Source organism: Dipteris shenzhenensis, chromosome 11 (genome assembly GCF_047967505.1).
Source record: "Dipteris shenzhenensis isolate YYH24624 ecotype China chromosome 11, Dip_SZ_1.0, whole genome shotgun sequence".
Classification (NCBI taxonomy): Eukaryota; Viridiplantae; Streptophyta; class Polypodiopsida; order Gleicheniales; family Dipteridaceae; genus Dipteris; species Dipteris shenzhenensis.
The window spans coordinates 44682766-44692940 of NC_141606.1; positions in this window are offsets into that span (position 1 = coordinate 44682766).

Genomic DNA, 10175 nt, shown 5'->3' on the forward strand with positions numbered 1-10175 from the left:
AGTCGAGGAGCTTTTGGCTCGTGGAGCGTCTGTATGACCTTGCTAGATGAGGCATTGTTGAAGGAGCTAGTTGAGCCAATGGTCCACCATTGATGCTATGTGCATTGCATGTGTTGGTATCATGGAAGTTGCCTAGGCATTGGGTGTCATGTAGAGCCCAGCTCGAGAGTTTGGAGGCTACCTTCCCTATCGGTCATTGGTGCTGTAGATGGTCAATAGGGAGCTTGTAATAGATTCTTAGTTGAGTGCAGTTTGTTGTTGTCAATGTGGGAGTCGAGAGCTCGTGGTAGATTTTTGGAGCTTAGGAGTGTGGGCCATAGATGCCCATAGATGATTGGCTGGGGTGCGATTGTGGATGTAGGCTGCCATTTGGACCGAGGATCTCACATAATTTTGAGCAAGAAACTCATATGATTATGAGAACTTTGATGATTTTGTGCAAGAACGTTGCATGAATTGATAAAACTTGAGATGTGCAAGGAGATATGTAGTTTGGAGACTTTGGGATTTAATGATTGATGGGAGACTCGCAAGTTGGGAAGCTCCCATCAAGATGGAAAAGATAACTCACGTGAATATGGAGAATAAAAACTCACATAGATATTGGAAATGAGAGGCTCACATAGAATCATTCAATTAATAAAAACTCTCATGGCTTTGTCTCATATTAATGGGGATGTTAGATACTTGGATAGGTTTTTACAAGTAAATACTTGCATGGATTTAGTCTCATAGTCAAGGGGATGTTAGGTACTTCCATGGGTTTCTACAAGGAAATAGAAGATTCTAAGAAGACATAACTGTGTTTGAGAGAAATGGGATTTTTTTATAATTGAAAAAAGGAGATTTGAGTCAGCATCAGTTAATAGGCTCGAATAAAGCTTATGAGCTAAGCTACAAAGCTATAATAACTTGGAATAAGGGATTCAAAATCCAACACAAATTGAGTTAGTGGTCCATAAAAGACAATGATGCTCCTTCTAAGCTCCATATTGTCCTTTGCAAAATTAGAGATATAGAATTGAATGTCTCACATGCAAAATTATATGTTAGTTAGACTAACTCAAAATGATGCTCCATATAAGCTCCATATTGTTTTTTTCAATTACATTCTAGAATCGAATGGCTCACATGAATAATTTTATCGCTTAGGCTAACTCAAAGCTCACGAATAAACTTGATAGACTATGAAGCAAATAAGGGACTTCCCAACTCAAAAACAAGCTTAGAAGATTGTTTTGGATCTAGAATGAATCAAAAAAGTTCTAAAGAGATTTATAAGAGCTTATAACAATGTAAAATTGGCTACCTCAATGAATAGCCAAAGAATAGGGAATTCTCTAGGCTTCTAGAACTTGACTCCCCCTATTCCTACTCCTCCCCTCTTCTACTCCTCCCTTGGTAGTACTACTTTCTTGCATGAAATCCATGGCCCAACTTAGGGGTTGCCTTCAAGAAGATAAGACAACTTAGAATGAACCTTAGGAGGTTCTCTCTAGCTCCCATTCATCCTCAATTAATCCAGCCATTCATCCTTAGCTAATCCCAAAAATTTGCCAAGCTCCTGGCTAGCTTTTTCATAGAGAAATAAATGAACATGACTTTTTGAGATTTTCTAGTTCTATCACTTTTACCAAATCAATGTTATCCCTTAAAAGATGCTACAATTTTTTCTTCTAGGTCAAAGAGACATCTACATTCTTTGGGGACCATGTGCAGAGCAAGAAGAGGGGGTCCCTGTACACTGTCATTTTCTATTTTTGTAGCAGGTAATAGAAAACTAGAGAACAAACCTTCCTATAATGTTGCAACAATAACTCAACCTCTCCTAACACTAGGTAGGATGAACTTGTAGTTCTTCTCTAGGAATAGATCCTCCCTCTTAGGATAGTGAGTTAAAAGTTTTCAAGAACTAGAGGAGAGAGTGAAAGTTGCTAAGCTCAAACTCAACAATCCAACTCCCCAGTTGGCTTTAGATGAGGAGTTAGTCTCCATTTAGATGGAAGAGATGCATAAATATCTTAAGGAAGAGATTCAAGAGAAGTTAAAAGGAGAAAGTAAAGAGCTTCTTACATCCATGGGTGTGAAAGTAAATAAAGGAACAAGTTTGATGATAGCTCAATTCCAAGAATCATAGGATTGGAGTCCAAAAAACTAGAATGTGGTAGAAGATTTGAGATGAGACTTCCAAAAACTCAACAAAGCTTTTCCAAGAATTGATTGGGTAGATTTATCTTTTGATATTAGTCATGAACGACTCATACAATTTGCAATTTCAACACAAGAGAGGAAAGAACATGGGTTCTTAGATAATCCAACAAGTTGAAAGGACTACTAGTGCGGATTGCAAAGGAACTAACCAAAACATAGCTAAAAATGCAAGGCTAATATCTTCCAAAGGTGAAGATGGAAAAAAATAAGGCAAATAGATTTTCTATTAAGATGGCAAGCCATTGATCAAGGACTACAAAAGCAAACCAACAGACCCTCAATCTATAACTAATGTATGATCTCCATTTACTTTCTTTTTTCTTAGTCTTTTTTGCTTTATCAACTGTATTAGCTATACTAGTTGAACCAATTGTAATTGGAAGTTCAAGTGGTTATATTATGTCCTTTAAGACATAATACAAAAACTTTTTATGGCCCAAAAGAAAAAAGGACTAGGCAATCATATTGAGTTATAAGTCTTCCAATGCAACTAAATAAAGATATTAGGGATAGTTGCTTATACCTTGCCTATATTTCTTAAAGCATAAAAGCTATATATAAGGAGCCTTGAGGTGGGGAAAAACGTTTTTTAAGCCCATAATTTCTTCTAACATTCTTGCCTACATATAACCTAGTATATACAACCAAAAATGACTTTCAAAAATCTTTGATACACTAGCATCTATCTTGAGTGCTATGTTTGAATGACATTAAGGTTCTGAATAGCTTAGTTTACTAAATGAATAAGAAAAAATCATGGGTACTCTTCTACCATATGGGACATTTTTCAACGCTTCGTATCAACACTTTTTAAACAAAATGAATGAGCGTTGATAGAAGTGTAGAAACATCCATTGGAATTTCATGACACAAGCCTAAAAATAGGCATCGATAGTATCTATATCATAAAATCTAAAATTGTAACCTTGAAATTTTTCCCATCTCACTTCGATAAGATACTTATAGTCTTTTGCATGGAAATTGTATATAAAACATTTAATATACAAGAAGCTAGATTTACACTGTAATATGATCCATTAATAGTATACTACAAGAGTACATCATAATTAATTTGTGTTGTGTAGTCAATTTTTTGACCATTAGATGAATCCTCTACATTATCCTTTAATAATACATTAGCACCATCATGTTCATCTTGTGCTAAGTATTCTACGTCCTCCACATCAAAGACTAGACCCCCACATCTAGGTTTGAGTAATGATCCAAAGAGCTTAAATTATCATTACCTTGTGAAGGTTGTACAACCATTGGATCATGAGGTAGGGGAGGAGCATTGGAAGTTCTCTCCTCCACGTCATTTTCTGTGACATAGGGCATGTCTTCCTTGACATCAACATCTTCAAAGACACTTCTTCCTTGTTGCAACTTGAATCACACACCACTAGATTGCATCCAAGCAATCTAATTGAAAATTAACTAGATAAACTTATTAGGTGCATTGACAAATTGGAAAACATAAGTCCAAGGTATCAAATAACAGTAGAGCAAAAATTTACTTGCTGACATTGATATAAGGTATCTCAAATGTATTTGTTTGGTCATCCCAAAATTCGGTGGCATCAATAGTATAAAACCATTTGAATATTTTCTAACAATTACTTGAGCCGCTCTACAGACCTAATAGAATCATTTCATATTGTCAAAATTTCACTTTCATGATAGCTTGTATGGTTCCAACATAATCCAACTCACTTTCCACTATTTTGGTATCCCTTGCACTGTCTTGACTCTTTTCAGTGAAGTTTGCCATGACTCGAGGATCAAATGTATTATGCTTCACATCAGCCTATTCCTTCTTCTAAAATTTCTCCTATCTTCTCAATATTATTATTTCATTATATCTACTTTTTGTTCTTATACTACATCAAACATGACCCTCATCTCCACTTTCTATTGGTAATCCTCATCTCCATTAGCTATTGTAGTGTATTTTTCATTAAACTAACCCTCATCTCCATTTTCTATATGTGATCCTCATCTCTGTTAACTATCTAAGTGTATTTTTCAAGCATGTCATTCCAAGCACAATTAAGTTTTAGATATATTAGCTCTACTTTTCTATTGAACAAGCTATGATATGCTCTAGCTCTATTCTTTGATTTTGAAAATGATTTGCATATAACTATTTTATGAGTAGACTAACTAAAAATTCCAATGGTTTTAGTTTTCTCCCACACTGTTAGTTGGAATGGATCCTTATACTAATGTGCACCATGAAATTATGGACCATGGAAATATGGTAGTGATTGCTCCACTTACTCTAACTTGCTAGAGTTTTTTATTTCATAACTTATATTTAATTTTATTAAAAGAGCATAAAATTAAATGCTAGTTATTGATGAAAACATATAATGAAAGCAAGTAACATATTAATGATCCAAACATAACAAAGTATGTACAAGGCCAATTAATCCTATCGTGATGTGTCTCTAGCTAGTACTCATAATGGGATCTCAATACTACTCTTTGATCTACTAGTAGCTATTCCATCCTCCCATACTACTCTCTGATCTACTAGCTATTCCAGCCCTCTAGCTCCTCATTTCCCATATCCCATCCCTACTCCCATTTTGCAACATGTCTACCATCTCCACCTCTCATGACATGACTATCTCTGCTAGTATCACAATCTAAGGCAGTCAATTAAGCAAGGAAACAAAAGGAGCAAGCGGTGAAAAGTGAGCAAGACCCTTTTATGTATTCCAATATAAGCATACAACAAGCAATCCAATACAGGCATCCAAGAGACAAAATCCATTATGGAGGCAATATCCATCCCTCCAAAAGGATTTTTTTTTTTTAGCTTTTAAAAAATTCACCATTCATAGACATGTCTAGGAGGAGTCCTCAAAGAAGGCATGCCTTAATTTTGTATTATTCATTTTTGAAGTACTTGATTCCACACATAATCTTACATTCTATGGCCATGTTTGTCCATCTAGTACACTCCCTCATTTAAAGTCCTCCGCTGACTTGTGCCTCCCTTGAATCACTGTCGCTATCCCTAATGAAAATTCAATTAGGTGGGGAGCTATTGTGGAGATAGAAGAGGGATGAAAAGCAAGAGGGCAAGTCAAGATTAAACTAAGGGGGAGGTGAAATAAAGGGAGGAGGGGCAAATTAAGGGAAGTTGGAATAATGGAGGGGAGATTTTATTTTTTTTAAACTTGGAGATTTTAATGGATTGGGGAGGGGTAGAAGGTCTCATTTTGTTCCAATAGTGCTTTATAGCTAAGTGGTAGGGCTCAATCGTGTGGAGGAAATGTACACCCTTTTCCCCTTCTTGCTCATGTGAATTTCATGACTATCTCCCCCAAAAATGATAGCAATGCCTCTTTTTTCGAAAGAGGATATTGATACCAAATTCTTCTTAATCCCTCGCACTAAAAGGACATTTGGAAAGCATAAATGTCCTAACAGATAATGATACCAATTCAAGAAACCTACAAATCGACAAATAAATTTTTCCTAAAGGTGATTTTTATAAATTCCAGTATCAAAGTATCTTTCTTTGTAATTGAATACAAGGTTCTAATAGGCATTGTTTGCATATTATAGAACCAAAATAATGATTACAAAGGCAAATCATTTATTTTTCTTTCTTTGCATTGGTGATCAAAGAAAAAACTGATGTCAAATAAGTACATGGATTGAGGACCCAAATGTAGCCATCAACATAAAGGATGAACTTGCAAAAATTCAAGTTCAACTTGAAACTAAAAATTTATCATAGGTTGATAACCAGGATCATATAAAGGAACCTCTTAGCATAAGGGAACAAAGGCAAAGCTAAACTTTTACCATTACAATGGGACATAAGCCAAGATCTTTCTTAACTCTATGAGCACTCATCATTCACATAGATAGGATGGATCTGTTTCCTCTCCTTTGGTATTCTATCAAATTTCTCTCTCTCCACCATTTCCCTCACCATTGCTTCATCATAGCATGGAAACTCACTACAAAGACAATACAAACCACAAAATAGATGCATTGTTTGCAAGTAATAATTCTAGCATGTAATTCAAAACATGATGCACTGAAAGGTATTCATGACATGGAAAGAGGTGCACAACACTGGATGTCAAAATTATTGCTGATGTGTTTCTTACAAAGCAAGAGCGTGATGCAGCCAAGCGAAAGTGGTTGTTACATGTTGACTTCTAATAGCATGTTGCAGATTTCCCAAGTCAAGATACAAAGCGCTATAGCATAGGCTACTAGTTCTGAGAGCATGTCCCTCTCTGAACGGTAGGGCTATTAGAGAATTGGAGATTGAATTTTTGGTAAATACATGTACAACTCTTTATATATGTATGAGTGCAAAGAGAGGTATACGTACATATTTGGGTCTCCATATATGTAGACTCTTGTAAGAGTCTACATATATATACTCAAAGTATATTCCAAAATATTGTACTTGTGCATCTCGTGTGTACTTCTATGTATCATATGGGTCCAAAACAAATCAAATGAGTCATATGTGCTTGTGAGTCTTATTTGAATATATGTAAACATAGTCTTGTATAGGAATCTTGAAGATAAGACACTCTTTACGACTCTTGCATATAAATAAGAACCTATACAACAATTTACTATTTGCGAAATACTCATTGCAATGAATCCCCACAAGTATCTTCATATGAAATAAAGTCTCTAAAATAGAGTCATCTCTATGACACATTTTTGGGTGCTCCAACATACATTCCCACATTTTTTGAATTCATAAGAACTCCCATTTCCAATTGAAAGAATTTCTTGAGGAAAGTGAAATTGTCACAATATTCTTGCTACTATGAATAACCAAAACAATACAAAGACTCCTTGCCTCGAGTTAGATGGAGGGCTTTTTGTGCTTTTGGTGGTGAGGTAAAGAAAGTCCAATCCTGTAGGAATATACAACAGACCAACCATAAATCCACTAGCAAGAAGTAAAATCCACGATGATAGAGAGGGTGTGATGATGCCATGTACGACCACAAGGGATAGAGAAGAATCTCAAACTAAAACGCAAGTTCCTTCCCTATTGCCCAAGGAAGGAGACCAAAAAGTGTAACTAGGAATCAACTTACCTGACTTTACATAGCCTTTATGACCCAACTTGTGCTCCTAAATAAGACAGTGTCAATAAGTCCCCCAATGACATGTGGACGAAGGTCATTATGAATCCATTAGCTTCAATAGCAATGAGGAACACCAATTTGTGCATAGACATTATAGCTAACATGCCTTCATTGATGGGAAGAAGTAGACTGGGAAACCTTACCTAACCTGGTGGTGGCAGAAACACACCTCTCCTATGAAGAAGAACTCTTGGAGTAGTGGAGAGGAGGAAGGTCTGCTGGGAAAGGGCCCCCACACTATGGAAGTAGATGCTCTATCTATGGGAACTGGAAGAACAATGTTGAGGGCACAACGTTTGCCTCTCCAAGATCAGCCAATGTCGGTTGAAACTAAAAGAACAATGATGAGGTCACAAAGTCTACCTCTCCAAAATCATCCAAAGGTGAACAAAGTTTCTGTGAATCAAACATGATGTTGTCTCTATAAAAAAGAGATTTATAGAGCTAGGGGCCACATCCTTCCCCTTGATCAGTAAGAGGTACATGTAGTACTAATGTGGAAGGGGGCCACACGAAAGGAGAAGCAGGGCCAAGATTCAAAGAAGGAGCAATGCCATCACTAGCCACAACCAAAATAGGAACAAAAACAAGAGAAGGGGCCTCTTGGACTATTGATAATGCTAGATGTCAATGAGGTACCATACATGCATGAGGTGTCAAACAGTTGTCCAACCATAGGGAACCACATCAAAAGGCTTCTTGGCCCTTTCTTGTTCTTAGGGAAATCTCTAGTGATGTTCAACAGTAGTCCTACAAATCTAACATTAATCTTGCCTGTGAACAATCTTGACTCTTTATCAAAAAGGTGAGCCATTCAGGCATTGGAGCATAATGTGGTCATCATATATGTTAGGGCGAGTCATAATGACCCTAATGCTAGGAACCCATCGGACTTGATAGCGTACACTATGTAAGATGGGAATCAGGGAGCGGGGGATCTTTGTGACCAACCCAAAAGGAGCTTCAATCATGGCAAGGAGTTGGTGGTAGACCTAAGGTAGAATGGGGAGCTTGATGAAGAATTAAGTGACCCATTGGTCCTCCTTTATAGGGTCAAAACCTAAAGAGAAGGGTGAAAAAAGGATCTTCTAAGGACTAAGTGCCAAGGGGCTAGTCTTTAGCACTATAATCATGGCTCTAAGAGAATTAAAAACCACCTAAAAGGAACCTTACCCCAATGCTGGGTGAATTTTGGACATAAGGTGCAACAAGCATTGAGTCCCTATCCTGATTCTTTGAGGGGTGGGGCCCATGGATATGTGTAGAGGGTGGTGGAGCTCTCAAAATGCACATCCGTTTAAAGCCATTGGTAGCTCATATTTAGGGAATATGCATAATCTTCTTGTTGCTAGATATGGACAAGGGCTCGGTAAGTGGGTAGCCGTACACCAATTTAATGTAAAAGGATGATTTAGACTTAAAGAAGATCCTTCCAATACTTGAGATAAAAGGATTGGATGAAAGGAGGGGTTGAGAGAAGAGAGAGGATGGAAAGGGCTAAGAGGGGAGAGATGCAGGGAAGGGAAGTTTAAAAGGTTGAGGGGGGAGGGCAGAGGGGCTGGGGCAGTAAGGGAGGTTGAGAGCAAGGGACACGGGGAGAGGAGGAGACAACAAGGGAAGAGGGGGAGGGGGGTAGCAAAGGAGGAGGAGGAGAGGTGGCAAGGGCAAGGGGAGGCAAAAGTGAGCAATGGGGGAGGGAAAGCAAAGGGGAAAGGAGAGGTTCAAGGGGGAGCAGGGGAGAGGAGATGGAGGGGAGGTAGCGGGAAGGGGAGACAGAGGGTAGGGAGGTGCACTCCCACAACTTCAAATATGTTACAACCTCTCCAATATTAATATACCTTACAACCCCCAGTTCCGACAACGAAAAGAGATTTTAATATGCACGTGCATGCATGCATGTTGTCTCTCTCTTTCTCACTCTCACATCTTGAGAGACTTTACAACCTGCCTCCTAGTGCCCACAAAGGAAGGAGACATGAGACAAAGGAGCATCTTTGACACTAAAGATAATGGGATGGAGAAGATGCTCAAGTAGAAGAGACACACCATTATAAAGATAGACCTATGAATGTACATCTGGTGTTTAAAAGGAAAGATAACATACAATAAATTTTAGGTTGATCCCCTTATCCACTATATTGCCCCTCTACTATATCTAAGTCAATGGCTACTATCCATACCTTTGCCTTGATAGGGAATAACCCAAGACGTTGAAGGGTAGTAGCTTCCACTGCCTAGCATTTTCCGAAAGACACTTGCTCAACGTTGCAACATGCTTGTACCTCAATTTAAATTTCCAGAACATAAAAGCGCGATCAAATATATTTGTGCTCGTTAAACATACATGATTTTTCATTTCGTCGGTGCCATAGTGAATGTACATTTCAATCCTTGCTTGCAAGTCGTCCTTCATGACACCTTTTGAGACACTCTTGAAATGTGGCACCCAAAGTCCTTCATGCAATATCCAAGCACCCCTTGAAATGTATGTAAATTCCTTTGCCTCAGAGCGTGGCACAATATAATTCCACCGACGAGCAGTCGCCAACCTATGTATTTCTAGATCATCTGATTCACACTTTGCATGGTTTGTGCAATAATTTGTACAACCTCTGAGAATGCAAGTGCTATAGGGCACCTCCTCTTTTGACACCACACAAACCTGCCATGCACGCCTCCTCCAAAAACTTATGTAGTCTAGGAAGCAGAGAGTTCACATCAACATCAACACCTCCGACTCCATCCGTTACGCTTAGTTTCAAGAACTTCAGACCCTGCTTTTTCTTCAAACCACTCTTAATAGGCCTGTCCCGCTTCCTT